The sequence below is a fragment of the Rhinolophus sinicus genome, linkage group LG02, assembly GCF_036562045.2.
Source record: "Rhinolophus sinicus isolate RSC01 linkage group LG02, ASM3656204v1, whole genome shotgun sequence".
Lineage (NCBI taxonomy): Eukaryota > Metazoa > Chordata > Mammalia > Chiroptera > Rhinolophidae > Rhinolophus > Rhinolophus sinicus.
This window is the reverse complement of record NC_133752.1, coordinates 142,832,257-142,849,504: the sequence shown is the minus strand read 5'-3', so window position 1 is coordinate 142,849,504 and position 17,248 is coordinate 142,832,257. Positions and strand designations below refer to the sequence as shown.

Below are 17,248 nucleotides of genomic sequence, written 5' to 3'. Positions count from 1 at the left end.
TGTCTGTACCTAGGAAAAAAATTAAATTGAACTTTTAGTCTTCTCCATACATGTTATGCTCCAGAAATAATAAATTGAGACTTCCTATTATGACCAAATCGGTCACACTTGCTAATGTGTCCGTAGAATATCTGGTTAATAATGAGTACATTTGTTTCATATACAGGGGGACTTTTCTATGCTATTATCCTAATAATGAAATCTTAACATTGCTAAATAGCTTTATGATGTTATGGCAGAGGCCTTGAGTAGGTTTTATGATTTTGATTCTTACCTGTAGGATATGTGAGGTGATGAGTTAAACTATGCAATATACTGTATTACATGGCAACTCTAGTAAAACTTTATATCTCTACTTTACCTTTAATGATTCTGGCTTGTTAACTGTATATGAATCTATCTTTCATCACTAGAAGAGTGACTATTTGACAAAAGAAAACCTAGCTTATTTATTCTGGAATCTGTACTATTCATAACATAATAGCTTTTGGATGCCAGCTGCTCACTAAGTGTTGGTTAAATTGATGCATTAACATAAGGGAACAAATAGATTCAGCTAGCCCCCTCGTCTCATCTATTTGATTCTTAAAACTGATGCTAAAGTGGAGAATATGGCTTGGATATATGGTCAAATAGAGATTCTAATTTGAACTAATGTCCAAAATTTAGGCTTTCCTTTTGTATGAGCAGAACCTTCTCTAGCAAAATTACCACATGGTATTGACCGAACCAGAATGCACCTTCCTCCATAGGAAGGCACATATGGAAAAGAAATGTCTGTACTTAGTTTTTGTTTGTTTGTGTTTTTTTCCTTTCAAATTCATCAGTCAGACGTGGAACAGACTGAAGTGTCTACATTTGGAAATATGAAACCAATAGGTAGGTGAGAAGTCTGAGACTCAGAGAGGTTAAGAATTTGTTCAGGGCAAGAAGTAGAGTGTAGGTCTGAACCCAAGCTTTCTAACACTAAACCCAATACTTTTTCTTTTTCTCAAGAATCCTTTAGAATAGATTGAAGAAGGACAGCAAGGAGTTACGCTACACAATAGTAGGAAATAGCTTGTTCCCCAGGGGTTGAGGCTGGAGCCTGTCACAGGGCGAGACAAAGGCACAAAATGTCCATATGTTCATTGTGCCGCTGAGGACGACACCATGAGCATCTAGTTCACACAGGGAAGCAGAGAGGAATAAAACAATTGAAGCCACAGGACTTTTATCAAGTCCTAGGGCATAGTTACGACTCCTACAAACTGCTTTTGCCATATGACTTCACATTTCTTTATTTTTCCCCAGCTTTACTGAGAAAGAGATGATGCATAACATGGTGTAAGTTTAAGGTGTACAATGTGATGACTTGAAACACGTGTAAATTGCAAAATGTTTACCACAGTAGGTTAGTTAACCTTCCGTCACTCACATGATTGCCATTTTGTTGTTATGGTGAGCACATTACAGCTCTACTGTCCTAGCAACTTTTGAGTATACAATACAGTATTATTAATTATAATAGCCGTGCTGTGCCTTAGGTCCCTGGAACTTACTCATCTTATAGTGGAAGTTTGTGCTCTTTGACCAACATTTCCCCATTTCTTTCCCCATCCCTCAACCTTTGGCAACCACCGTTCTACTCGATGTTTTTAGATTCCATTTGTAAATATAGTATTTGTCTTTCTCTGCCTGACTTATTTCACTTAGCATAATTCCCTCAAGGTCCATGCACGTTGTCACAGAGGACAGAATTTTCATCTTTTTTACATATCTTTATCCATTTATCTGATGATGGACCCTAGGTTGTTTCTATGTCTTGGTTATTGTGAATAATGATGCAATGATCGTGGGAGTGCAGGTATCTCTTCAAGATAGTGATTTCATCTTCTTTGGTTATAAACCCAGAGGTGGGCCTGCTGGGTCATACAAGCAGTTCTATTTTTAAGTTTTTGAGACACTTCCATACTGTTTTCCATAGTGGCTGTACCAATTTACACTCCTACCAGCAGTGCACCAGGGTTCCCTTTTCTCCACATCCTCGCCAGCATTTGTTATTTGTGGCCTTTTTGACAATAACCATTCTAGTTTTCTTATTTATATTCCATGGCATAAGCATTTGAAAGCTTTACACTTTCATTTAAAATAACTTAAAAACATTTAAAGCTTTGATTAACTTTTACTAAAGATAAAAACTTATTGAGGTGTGTAAGAATCTCATTGCTGGTGAGGGGTGAATAGGTTAGTAGATGTAATGTTGCCTTTATGTACTCACATTCTCTTAATTTCTAATGCATTTGTAATGTTTTTAAAACCAGGAGAAATGATGGGTTTTAATGGCAGTAAAAAAAAATAGTAAAGCTCGTTAAAACACCTATGTTGGTATTATTGGCTATAACAATAGGTAGAAACTAAACACTTGATCACATTACAAAATAACATACCCCTGTTATTTGTGTGTGAGTATGTGTGTGTGTGTGTGTACACACGTGCACACATATGCACACATGGTGGTGGTGTGTGCGTGTTGGAAAGGGGAGGTGAGAAGTTACCAGTTTTAACTAGGAGCATGTCATGGTCTGAGTTTATATTAACTATATGATTTAGGCAAAGATACTGAGGCTTTATTCAAGTAGAGAGATTGGATGCTGGGATAGCAATTGGGAAGATACCAAATTTATTAAAATTAAGTGGTGCCTGTGGGAAAGAAGGAAAAGAAATAGGTTTGAGTCCTTGTGGAATAGGATCTACTAGGATTGGCAACTTTGATTTGATAGCAGTGAGGGGGAGAAGGTGTTGCTGGCTCTGAGACTTCCAGCCGAGTCACTGGCAGAATGTTGGTTCATTTAATAGGAAGCTGTGAGGCCACAGTGCATATGGAGGGTGATGGCAGGGAGCTAAGAGAAAGCAAAGGTTCCAGGCTAGAGGATATATTTAAAGAATTCTCTTTCTGAACATGGTTCCTGTATTGGCTGAATATAGTAAGATTTTCTATCGACTGGATAACAGTCGAAGAAGAAAGGGTCTTAAATGTTCCATGTACTCAAATCACTTCTAATAATTATATTCTATTCGTGAGCCACTGTCGTCAACAAAAAAGGGGGAAATCTGTTGAAATGGTAGAATACTTTGCTCCCATTCTATTTTCCTATGATCATAAAAGAATTCTTCCATGAAAACAAATGTAACAAGACTTTTTTTTCTTTTATGCTTATCAAGGTTAAAAAAAAAGTCCTTTTTACATTATAACTCTAAGGGTTAACTAAATCAGGGAATAAACTTGGAATGCTTTCTCCTGTATATGCCAACTTATAGCTCCATTATAATTCTAGAATTCATAAAATAATATGTTCACAGTCAGTTTTGCTAAATGAATGCTAAGATTATGGTGCTTTCTCCAGGAAATGAATATGGAAAAAATGTTATCCCGATGAGAAAAGCAATGCATTAGAAGAATCCCACTGTATTTGTGAGGAATTTTATCTTTGTGTCTTCTGACTAGTTTACTGCCTTTTCTCACCCAAAATATACACCTGAAATTTCTGCCCTGTGGAATTTTTTTGCACTTTTTATTCAGATGAAAAATTTGGGTTTTCCACATTAATTCCGTTCTCACTCCTTCTTCATAATGCAGAAAACATCACAATCTTACAAGGGAAATGTGCAAATGCTGCCTGGAACTTGGGAATAATACTACAAACAAATTCATTGCCAAGAACTTATTGTCGTGTTTCAAATGCAGAATTAGTAACCTGTTCCAAGAGCACACATGCTATTCATCAAGGTTCTCCCCTGAGACTTTATTCCCTCTCTCTCCTGTGTACCCGCATTTTTGAAGAATTTTGGAAGTTGGAATATAAAAAAGAGAAAAAAAACACAAACTCACATTATCATATTTTTTGGAATTGCTCTTGAGAATTTGTAACCTTGGCAAAGGTTAGTCACCTTCAGATCTTTTCTCCCCAGGGCTCTTGATAAACAAGCCATTTCTGCATTCGGCTTTTCTTTTTTTAAAGGTTTATGTAGCAAACAAGACTGTTTGTATTTATTTCACGTCCCACAGAACTCAGTTTTTTAACGTTAATAACATGATTTCTCTGTGATTTAACTAAGGTATATTCCTTGTAAAAAAAATGAGCTAAACTGTAAAGTTTTACTGTGATTGCACAGGTGTCAAAAGTTGCATAATAAAGTCAGTTAGTTGTATTTGCTATTTTTTTTCAGCTTCAGCAAACACTAATTTCAAATTAAATAATTTTGAATTTTTGGTAGATGTGCTAAAAATGTATATTTAAGATGTTAAAATAACAGTAGGATAAATATTTTATGTGAAGAAAAATAAATTCTACGTATAGAAAACAAATATTTAATTTATAATTAGAGCTCTTTAAACTTTTCTAACAGGCTCTGTAAAGTTAATATACCATGGTTTCCATCACGTGGATAGTAAGTTTTAAGGGTTTAGTATTGTAATAACAATAAGCAAAATCAGTCCCAACTTTTCTATATAAAATGTATCAAATAAACAAATAAATTTCTGGGCTATTTTAAAAAACAATAAGCAAAGTGAAAAGAGTCAGACTGAGAAAGACAAATACCATATGATCTCACTTATATGTAGAATCTAAAGAACAGAATAAATGAGCAAATAAAACAGAAATAGACTCAGAGATATAGGGAAAAAAACAAAAAACACTGGATGATTGCTAGATGGTATGGGGTAGTGATGGAAGAGAGGTGAAGGGATTAGAAAGTACAAATTGGCCGTCACAATACAGTCACAGGGATATGAAATACAGTACGGGGAATATAATCAATAATGTTGTAAAGATTCTGTAGGGTGCCAGGTGGGTACTGGACTCATCAGGGGGATCACTTCATAGACTGTGTAGATACCTGACCGATGTGCTATACACCTGAACCTGAAGTAGAATAATATTGAATGTCAACTATAATTAAATATACATATAGTCATGAGATGTGACGTACAGCATATCCTAAGGGCTATATACGATGTCAGAGGCATACTAGATTGGGGGGGGGGTTATCACTTTGTGTAAATGTCTATTACATTGCTTTGTACACCTGAAACTAATAAAAGAAAAACTAGTAAGCAAAACATACAAAATAAGTAAAAAATATATTGTTGACCTTCCTGCATTCTAATTTTTATAGATCTTATGTTGTCATTACTTTCTTGATAATATAATTTTTATATAAGCAAGCTTAGACATATCTTTGTGTTTCTCTTTTAACTTTAGAACTTTTATGATAATACTAAGAAATTAATTATACATATAAGAGCTTTTTAAATTTGCGCTCTTGTAATTAATAACATGTTTACTTAATAAAGTTAATAATCATTTATTTGCATAACATATAGTCTTATTGTCATATTTACATTATATCAAAGTAGTTGATCAAGCAAACAACTTCACTGAGATTTTATTCCTCCACTTTTTTTGGAAAAGAAACTCCTTTGAGGTGTCTCTACAGAGTACAAAATGGAGTTATATTTAGTTGATTAATCACCTAAATTATATCAGCTAATTTTACCCCACATAAATGTATTGAACACTTGCTAGCTACTAAGCACTTTGCTGTGTTGGGACAAAGATATTTGAAAAGTTCTCAGTAAAGGTATTGTCTGTTTTTGATTGTCAGATGTGTTACATAATTGTGCAATCCATAGCACGATTTGTTCAGTGTACGAGTATTATTACAATCTCAGTGTATGTTTAATTTTGTACTAGGCAAAATTTCCTGATGTTTTTATTTTATTTTCTTTTATTTTTTTAACTAAAGTTTTTAATAGAAGAGACAGAAAAATACTACATCTTATTTTGTAAAAATGTTTGCTTTATTTGCTTAAATTAGATGAAGTGTCCAGAGATTATTTATGATATTACATATGATATTATTGTAACTGTTATATACATTTAGATATGCAGCTTATTAAAATCTTTGGGAAGCATATTTTACAACTATTGCTTAATGCTAAATATTGGCATCTTTCACATGAAAAATCAGATTCCCCTCACCCACTGACCACAGAAAGGCTGGACTGCTGTTCAGTGGACCTTGGATCCAGACAAACTAGAATTGGAATTCAGGACCCAATATCTAGGCATCAGCTACCTGACCTTACATAAGTAATCAAAACTCTGAGCTTTTAGTATCCTCATGCTTAATATGTAGCATAATGTCTATCTTATATGGTTTAGAGAATGATCATGGATGTAAGTTGTTTGGTAAAATACCTACCTATACTATGAGAAATCCTCAATAAACAATAGCTCTTTATTTCTCTAAAGGTTACTGTAATTTCTTCAAAAACAAAAATGGCAACACTGACCTACCATCAGATTCACCATCACTCTTAGGGAGGACTGTTGTGATAGGAGCATGCATTTACAGAATGACTGGCCGAGTTAGGAGTGACTTGTGTGATTAAGCAGCAAAATGAAACTATTAATAAATGACTCTCAAGGGATTCAGCCCATGACCTTGACCCCTTTATTATTGTTTATGATTTACTGAGTTATCTAGTCTGAGAAATGGTGAAGATTCACCGACACATTCTGTATATATTATAGTACTATACTTGATATTAAATCATGTGATTGTACATACACTTGAAAATGTGACTATATCAACATCAGAGAAAGAGAATCAGAAGATTACATTTAGCAGTTCGGATTGCCAGACTTGCTCACCTTCTTTGACCCAGAATATAATTTAAGCCAAGTTAAATTTAACTGTGAAAAGTATGAACTAATTGTGCATGTCAAAGTTAAGTTCAAGAAGAGAGAGAGCTACCTTTCCCCTATTTGAGAAACGAAAGAGGGAAGGGCAAAGCAGAGAGTCTCTTGAGATATGTATGCAAGGTTGCTTCTGGCTAAAAGTTAATGATCAGTTGCCTCTGTTTTCAGCTCTAAGCCCTGAGAAAAGTGTCAAATTCATGTTCTTTATCTATTCAGGTAATTTTTAAATTATACAAATTATAGCCATGTTAAGCTATACTGTAGATTATAGACTTTTTTTTTCAGTCCTTTAATATCAGTGTTAGATTTCATGTTCTAAGCTAACAAAAGAATAATAAAAAACTCTATAAATGTTGGCTGACAAAAAATATTTTGCTTTTGAGTTGTACTGAGTTAAAGCTAATGAAGGATTCTATGCTTGTATTAGGGAAACAATTTTTAAATGTTTTTTTATGAAACTATTGTCATTCTTAAACCTCTTGGCTAACAGATGTATTAATCACAATTTAAAATAATATAGTACATTATATAGTCTGCCAAGTCTTCATTAGTCAGGATAATTTTAAATTTTGCCTAACTTTGAAATTTTGAAAATAGCACTGAATCTTGAATCACTAAAATTTCATTTTTACTTGATATTATATGACAATATAAAAAGTAATCTTAGTTTTCTTTTTCTGAATCATAATAATTTATAAATATCTATGTGTACTTTGCTGAAAAAATTGTAAAAGTAAATTGGGCTTTATTATGGGGGTTAGGCAACTTATTCCCCAAACATTTGGGATTGTATTATGGCAAGATACATAGTTATATTTCAGGTGATGCCATAATTTAGATGTAATTAAAGACATTGCTTACTAAATTTTTCCGTTTTCAAAGTTGGTTTCTAAAAATAAGAGTATCTGCTTTATACAGAGTAATCATATTCTGCGTCAAGTTCCCAACATAAAGAGATACATTGCTTAAACCACCGAAGCCATCAATTAGATGAATTCATATAGAGAATTTCAGTTCTTTCTAGAGTATCTGGTTATTGTTATCTTTATTCAGCAGGTATCCAAGGCCAGGGAAACTTGTTTTGGTTGTATTTAGACTCAAGTGATAAAGACAAGCAAGCATCAAAAACTAAATGTTACTGTGGTTAGATATGCAGTTTTCCATTTATATTTCTCTTGAACTGAAATTAAATGTCAGACAATGATTGATGCTTATATAATTGAAATGTGGAGCTAGCAGGAACCTTGAAGAACATCACATTTTACAGATGAGGAACTGAGTCTAGAGAGGGCAAGTAACAACAGCTACTGGGAGTGCTGGGACTAGAATTAAAGTCTCTATTTACCAGCTGACAAATAGAATTAATGGTTTATTAGTCAATGTTTATGCTGGTTTTGAAAGGGAAATCATATTTTATCCCTTACTACATTTCCATTTGGAGGTGTAGCAAAATAAGCACTGGCATTTAAGGTGTAGTTGTGGAGTGATATTTTCCAGATTCATCCTTGGCACTGCTAAAATTTAAACATATTAATTTATTATAGTTTATTTAATCTAGTCCTTCTGTCTGTATATAGATTTGCTTATATATTTATGTTCTCAAAGTTAGAGAAGAGAATACTGCCAGTTTTTGTTTTCATACACACTAAATCCATGCTGACAGATTCATAATTTATAAGTTAAACGTTTAGGTGGCTGAAGTTTCACTAATTAAGGAAATTTAAAATATGAGTCAAATCAAAGTATACAAATAAATATGAAGTGTCTTCATTTAAAGTTTGAAGCTATCTGCATACAGTCTAAATCTAAAACAATTATTTAACTTAACGATGATTACAAAATTAAGTTTGAGACCCTGTCTATTAAGACAATGGCTTTTTAAGTTCAATATGTATAGATTTCTTATCATGTTTTTAGTAGACTCTTCACGTCATCTTTTATTATTAGATACTTACATTCAGAACCTGGCTTACGCATGTTACTATGTAGGTGCTATTCACTCCATTGGATAGTCACCTACTTCAGTTTTCTATTGATTATGCAAATCAGCTTACCATCAAAGAGTTTGCCTCTCCTCCTTTAGCCTATTATCAGATATATTCCATGAATTGCTAAAAAGTTCACCAAGGGTCTCTGTCAGTTACCCTTAGATATCTCTCTCTCACACACACACACACACACACATGCACACACACACACACATTCGTATACAAACACACAAGGTCTATCCAAAAAGGAGGGAGACTGAGAGTACCAGTATTTTCAATGTTGTAAATGTGTCGGCAAACGGAGCTCAAAATCCCAGCATCACAGTTAAGTTGCTTTGTTGACATGGGGAAATCACATAACCTATAAGAGCCTCTGTTAAGTGTGCGATGACTAGGAGTTATAACAATAGTAGTTAGTATGAGAATCACGGGAACATATATAAAACTTTACCTTGTAGACTATACATCCTTATAGAGCCCTTCCTTGGGCTGTCATAACAAAGAACCACAAACTAGGTGGCTTAAAACAATAAAAATTTATTCTCTCTCAGTTCTGGAGACTGGAAGTTTGAAATTGAAGTGTCAGCTGGGCTGTGCTTTCTTGGAAGCTTCTGGGAGAGGACCCTTCCTTTCCTCTTCTACCTTCTGCTAGCCGAAGTTTGTGGTAGCGTAACTCCAATCTATGCCTCCATCTTTAGGCGACATTCTCCCTGTGTTTCTGGATCTCTACATGGCCATCTTCTTATAAGGACACCTGTTATATTGGATTAGGAGTCCACCCTACTCGAGCATGATCTGATCTTAACAAATCACATTACCAATTTACAAATTAGGTCACATTCTGAGGTATTGGAAGTTAGGATTTAAATATATATTTTTTGAGGGACACAATTCAACATAATAGTCTGCCTCCTGACCCATCCCAAACTCAAGTTCTCCCCATGCAAAAAATATGTGAACCCAATCCCAACATTTCCCAAAGTCTTAAGAATTCCAACATTGATTCTAAGTCCAAATTCTTAGTCAGTTTTGGGTGACACTTGGGGTATGGCCCATCCAGTGGCAAAATTCCACTCCATCTATGGCCTTGCAGCCTAGCAAACAAGTCATCTGCTTCCAAGATATGACAATGGGACAGATATGGAATAGCCATCCTATTTCCAAAAGGGAGAAATTGGAAGGAAAAAAGGGTCACTGAGCTAAAGCGAGTTTGCAGCTTAGCAAATTCCCTTAGGTTTAAGGCTGGAAAACAGTTCTCTGTGGCCAATGCCCTCCCTCTCTGTTCTTGCTGGGGTGGTCTCACACTCTCAGCCCTGGCAGCGGCTAGAGCTGAGGAAGTAGCTCCACCCTCTGGGACTGAAGAGGTCGTTATCCGAGGTCTCTGCACCTGTGCTTCTCCCTGCAGTCACTCTTTCTTCATTTCATCCTGTCTCTGTTTCTTTCAATCAAGGCAGGCAGTGTTTGTGTTGGTATAACTTTTTTTTTTTTTTTTTAAAGCCTTTTCCACTTCTTATGCAATTCATGGTATCCAAGCCATCAGACCAAAGGGTTTGCCACAGAGCTTTCCTGGATACTTGCATCTCTCTCCCTCACTTCTGCTGAGATAGATGATTGGACCCACGAGTCACACACCGAATCCTTTTAGCAAATGGTTGTTCTTGACCCTGTTTTTAGAGCACACTGTCTGTATAGGCTGAAAATTTTCTAAATCATCCAGTTCTGGTTCCTTTTTGCTTAGCAATATCTACTTCAATTTATGTCTTTCATCTCCCATTTTCTTATACACAGCAAGGAGAAACCACGCTAGACCTTCCACGTTTTGTTGGAAATTTCCCAGCTAAATATCCATGTTCATCACTTACAACTTCTACTTCTACCCAGAACACAATCAGCCAAGTTCTCTGCAACTTTATAAGAAGGATCATTCTTCCTTCAGTGACCAATAGCATGTTCCTTATTTCCATCTGAGACCTCTTCAGAAGTGTCTTTTAATGTTCATATTTCTAACAACGTTCTGTTCAAGACAATCTAGGCTTTTACAATTAAGCTCCTCAAACTTCTTCCAGCTTCTACCCATTACCAAATTCCAAAGCCACTTCCACAGTTTTAGGTACTTATTACAGCATTATCTCCATGTTACAGTACCAAAATCTGTATCAGTCAGGGTTCTCCAGAGGAGGAAAAATAAGATTAATTTTAAGGACTTGGCTCATTCGATTATGGGGGCTGACAAGTATGAAATCTGTAGGGCAAGCAGGCAGGCTGGAAATTCATGTAAGAGTTGATGTTGCAGTCTGGAGACCAAGTGCGTAAGACCAGCCAGCAGGCTAGAAAATCAGGCAGGATTTCTGTTACAGTGTTGAGGCAGAATTCTTTCTTCTCTGAGAAACCTCAGTTTTTGCTCTTAAGGCTTTCAGCTGATTTCAGGAGGTCCACCTACATGGTGGAGGGTAATTTTCTTTACTTAAAGTCAGTTCACTGTAAATGTTAATTGCATCTACAAAATACCTTTACAGAAATATCTAGATCAGTGTTTGACCAGACAACTGGGCACCAGAGCCGAGCCAAGGTGATACATATAATTAACCATCACTGGTGGGATGTGTAGAAGAGAGGATATGGAGAAGCGGTTCATATTTTTCTGCAGTGTTTCTTTCTTCCTGTCATTTCTTTTCTTTCTTTCTTTTTTCAGATAAAAGAGAATTGACTGAGAATTTGGAAAATTTCTAGGGAAAACTAATATTTCTGCTTTTTATAGTTTGTCTCCTCAACTTTTCTTCCTTCTTCTATGACTCAGAGGCTCTTGGAGACTTGACTTCATATACTGGAGACCTAAATCCATGGGTCATACATTTCTCTGTTTCCCACTTAACCAGATAGTTCTGTTAAAATAACTTTAACATCATAACTATTCTTTGCATAGCTTTTTATTGTTTACAGTGTGCCTCTATATCGATTTCCTTTTGGGCTTGCCAGGCACACTGCAACCTCAAGGACTGCGTATGTTCTGCCACCTACCAGGAGCTCTTCCTCCAGACATCCTTTTTTTTTGTACTCACACCTTTCTAGATATTTGTTTAAATGTCGCTTTCTCAGTGAGGCTTTCTCTGTAAAGCGTTCTCTGACCAACCAGGTTTAAAATAGCACCATCTTACCTCCAGCTCTTACGATCTCCCTTTTCGGTTTTATTTTACTCCATAGTGGTTGTCATCATGGGAAATACTTTGCATTTTCACTTATTTGTTTCTTTTCTGCCTTTTCTTCTTTACTAGAATGTAAGTAAGCTCTGTGAGACCAGGAATTTTAGTCTGTTTTGTTTATTACTTATTCCCAATGCCGAGAATAGTGCCATGCCCATAGTGTTTACATAATATAGTTATTGATTAAATAATTAAATCTTATTTTAGTTACATAAGTACTAATGATTTATAGACATAGATAGAGACCCATACTTTTCTCCTCTCTATTGCTGCCCTTCTCTCCCTCTCTGTTCCTGTAATTTAAGGATCATTATTGTCATACATGGTTTTATACTATTACTATAGATGCTTGCTTTCACATAATATTTTTTAAAGTTTTATAAGTTATCACACTGTATATATTGGTATACCGAATTAGTCCTTTTGCCACATACTTTATTTGAGATGGCTAAAACAGATAGCTTTAGCACATTCAGTTTAACTCTGTATATTTCATTCTATGAATATAGAATGGAATACAATACTTCCATTGGAATACAAACTTTAATTATCTATTTTGTTATTGTTATACAGTTAAATTTTTCTAATTTTTTAAAACTCTTGTGTCTATGCTGCTACAATCATTTTTTATTAAATATATTGGGATAATGTTGGTTAGTAAAATTATTAAGGTTTCAAGTATATGTTTCTATAATACATCATCTATATATCGCATTGTGTGTCCACCATCCACAGTCAGTTCTCCTTCCATCACCATATATTTGATGCCCTTTTCCCTCTTCTACCACCCCACACCCCCTGTACCCTCTGGTAACCACTAAACTGTTGTCTGTGTCTATGAGTTTTGTTTCTTTATTTGTTTGTCTTGTTCCTTTGTTACTTTCAGTTTTATATCCCACATGTGAGTGAAGTCATATGATTCTTGACTTTTTCCTGTCTGACTTAATTTGCGTAGCACGATAATCTCAAGAACCATCCATGTTGTCATAAATGGCAGTATTTCATCTTTTTTTTTTTTTTTACATGTTTTCCGTGTACATCTGGGAGAGAAACTGCTGGTTGTAATATATGCACAGCTTCAACAAGGTGATTTTTGAAGTGTAGGAGAGTTCCCACTGCTCCACATCCTATGCTTGTTTGGAAGCTAAAGAAATGTAGGTTTTAAACCATGGTTTGTTTAGGTTTTGTTGCTATTGGCTCCAGTGTAAAATAAAAAAAAATAGTGTTGTCCCAGGTGGTGATGGGAAATAGTTTTATTTTTCCTTCTCCTCTCAGGAGGGATTGAAGGTATGGAAGGCAGGCCCAGACCAGCACCTGGCCTGTATCAGTGAGCCAGATTCTTGTGCCCCATCTTACTTGGACCACTCTGTCCTCTCCGTTATTCAGAACATGAACTTCTCTGCTTCACGGACGTCTTCTGGTTCCAGATTCCAGCAGACTCATTGTTTTACCACACTGTGGAGATTTTTGTTGTTGTTGTTATCATTTTGGTTAGTTATTTAATTTGGCTTTCTCTTTTCAGATTTTGCTTTTCATCATCTTGCAGCAGAGGGGATATATATATATATATATATATATATATATATATATATCCAAATACAAATTTAGATCTGCTTTGCATTCTAATTGGATCGGTTGCAAACATGGCGTTATTATATAAAAATTAAAGAAACTTACTTGTGTTCTTACCTAGATGGAAGGCTGTGCCAATCTCTGTACCAATATTGTTCTGCAAGGGTGCTTTATAGTAGGCCAAGGACTTTAATTCAAATGTGGTTTTGGATCTAGTCAGCGATTTGAACTACAGCTTTAATAAAACCATGGAATTCTGTACTATGAAGCATAAAATATTTGACTATGACTAGGGATATTTTGTAGGCAGGAAGATTTCATTTCTGTCACCTCTATCATAAAATAACTTACAAGGCTCTTATACAATTTAGAATCTTTAGCAGTATAATATGCATGTCAGGATGATTTTGCTCCATAACACTCCATCTATAATGAAGCTAACCATTATTTAGAGAATTTTTGGCATTTTATATGTGGGTATAGAAGAACATCTACCAAAAATGATGAGTTAGTTTTAGCATAATTAATATGGAGTTGTTCTTTCTGATAGTAATTGGTTCAGTTGTTGCTTGAGGCTAGATCTGAAATATACTAGTAAGACCATGTCTTCTACATAGACAAAATAAATATTGAAGATGAGAATTCCATGATGTTGAACAAAATTAAACCTAACTCAGTGAGGTGATTCACTGTGTTACTTATAGACTAGACAAGTTGCCAGTGAATATGTTTTTTTTTTTGTCCAATGGTAATCCTTATCATATTTAATTTTTTTAGCTATAAAACATTTACATTAACATTTAATTAATATGTTTTCTTCTCTTTGCTCTAGGTTAATATCATAGACATAGTAAATAACTGTCTCATATAAGCTAGGAGGGCATCCACAACAATGAAGAAAATAACACAGTATCCATTTCTTATCCATAACACAAATTTAATATTGGAGACATTTTATAAGGATGAAACTATGTGTTTCATTTTGTGTATCAGTTTTTTCGAGTGACTTCAGTCTCTGTTGGACTTTATTGTAATGTTTTCTGGGGCATCATTGGTTGTCTAAAAGAAAGAGTCAATTTTATTTGTTAGTTCTCCAAGTATGTCAGCATCTCTCTTACCAGGAACCTTTGCAAAAAATATTCTTAGATCATTTTTGTCTTTTCTTTTCACTTGATTAAATCATACTCTTCATTCAAAACTCAACCAAAATATATTTATGATCTCCTCAGGCTGGTTTAATTGTACTTGCTAATACAGTAGTTATTACTATAGACAGATTTTCTCATCTAGAGTTTGATGAGAAAATTGCACCTCAATGCCATACGTTTTAGAATGGATTGAATTAATTTACCTCATATGCATCGAAGTGCATAATATTTATGTATCATCATTGGGAAAACAGAGAGTAATCATTCAAATCACTTTCTGTGTTTGATGGTTTAGATAACTCCAGTTGAGAAAAGCTACCACAGAGTATTATAATCTCCCCCCTTATTTGTTGTTATCTCCCACAGAATTTTATATTCTGGGAAGGCACGGACTGCATCTTGTTCTATCATTGTACTCCTAATTCTTACACATTGAACTCCTTCTGTGTAGGAGTTCTTTGATAAATATTTGTGAAAGGATCGAAGAAGGAAGCTTCTTCTAGCAGAACTTCGATGGTAGACCTTTTTGAGGTGACCAGTAACTCATATCACAATGTCCATGAGGGATATGGGAGCCCAGATCACATGTGAACTAGTGTTACTATTTGGGAGGTCCAGCAGGTGAAGAAGAGTGGGGCTAATCTGCAGTTACAATTGTCTCAGGGAGTGGTTGGACTGATCTTCTGCTCTAAGGTCATTTTATACATAACTGAGCTAGTGTGGGACAGCAAGGGCAAAGATGGGACAAGGCCGCATGTCTCTCACTATCCAGCAGGCTAGCTTGGGTTATTTACTGGGTAGTAATGACAAGGGTCCCAAGAATAGGAAGAGAGCAGGGGCTCACATGCACAGATGGTTTTCAAGTATCTACTTCTTTTCATATTTGCTTTTGTTATGAACTGATTGGACTGATTGTGTATGTCCCCCCCCTCCCCAAATTCATGTGTTGAAGTCCTGCGCCCCAATGTAGTAGTATTTGGAGATGGGGCCCTTGAGAGATAATTAGATTATGAGGGTAGGGCCCTGATCTGATGGAATTATTGCCCTTGTAACAAGAGACACCAGAGAGCTTGGTCTCTCAGTCTGCACGCATGCACAAGATAAGGCCATGGGAACACTCAGTGAGAAGGTGGCTTTCTATAAGCTAGGAAGAAAGTTTTCACCAGAACCCGACCATGTTGGCACCCTAATCTCAGACTTCCAGCCTCCAGAAATGTGAGACAATAAATTTCTGTTGTTTAAGCCACCAAGTCAATGATATTTTGTTGTGGCAGCCCACACAAACAAATAACACACAGCACGTCTCAGGGCCAAGCCTAGAGCAAATGTGAAAAGGAACTATTAGAAAGATGGGTACAAGGAAGGGAATAATTTGTGGCCACTTTTGCAATCTACCATAATTGCGTCATATTTTTTGAATAAATATGATTTATTGTGACATACTTAAAATTGTATAGGTATCACAAATTAATAAATTAGGCTTCTTTTGATATAAAACATTACAAAAGAAAGCTAACCCTTTAGAAAAAAATGACCTGGAGTCAGACATTCTGATGTTATTCAGGGCTCACACCATGCACTTAATTATTAAGTGTACTTCAGTGCTCTCATGTTTTACTAGCTTTGCAGGCTATGTCATATTTCCCAGTGGATATATTCATGAGGCCAAATGACAATGCAGGCTAAATATTCATTAAATTTGCCTTCATATAATCTGTTCAAAATTTAAAATTTCTATTATTTCATTGTCAATTGACCTTCAGGCAAATTGTCAAGAAATTTATGAGGGTAGCAGCATGAATATGTGTTCCGAAGTGTCTCTTGGGTAAAATATGACTCATGGCTTTCTTGCTCCTAAAATGATTAAACCTCAAACCTCAAGTTGACAGCAGAATCATTGTACAGATTGATGTTCTCAATGACTCACATTTGACAGAATTTGCTTCTGATTTATTATGCTTCTAGGTAAAAAATTTACCTCACTATTTTTTTTTTTTTTGTATTTTTACTATGCTCTTTCACTAATTGGATGAAAAAAATTCAATTTCTCTTGTACTGAGGACATACACATTTAGAATTTAAAAATTTTAATTAAACTTTTATTTTTTTAAATGTGTGATTTCAATGTGTTTTTTTTTATTTTTAGTATGCTGGTATCCTACTCTTTTCTTTTTTGAAGTCAAATAGCTCCTGATTTTTTTTTAATTTGTATCTAACAGTAACACTAATACTTATACAAAAATCCATTTACTAATTATTGGATTTTTATTACCATTATCTAGTCAAGTACAGCAAATATACTTGAAAAACAATCATAGACAATTAGGCGCAACCCCACTAACTGAGGTTGTAATTTGTGGAAAATAGAAAATAAAGAGACCACTTTTCTCTTACTCCTCAGGAATACTTTGAATAATTATAATATTTTAAATTTAATTTTTAAAGAATTAAAGTATGTCACATGAAAGAAGGAAACAAAACACAATAAATGGAAGCAGGAAAGATAATGTACAATTGCTTTCTACAATATTTTCATCTACGGAGCAGATCAAAGAACATTACTATTATATATATGTATATTTATATATATA

At 34.9% G+C, this 17,248-nt stretch overlaps 1 protein-coding gene across 3 annotated transcripts in view; it reads left to right on the top strand.

The window, feature by feature from the left end:
* The window catches only part of SLC16A7 (solute carrier family 16 member 7), a 156,275-nt gene that overhangs the window by 52,737 nt on the left and 86,290 nt on the right, over nucleotides 1-17,248 (top strand). Inside the window, exon 1 of one of the 3 annotated variants that reach the window (XM_019742387.2) lies at nucleotides 6,825-6,965. The exons of the other annotated variants lie outside the window; for them this stretch is intronic. The gene's annotated coding sequence lies outside the window, so the exon portion shown is untranslated. Of the gene's footprint in view, nucleotides 1-6,824; nucleotides 6,966-17,248 lie in introns of those variants that run through there. 3 annotated transcript variants of the gene reach the window in all.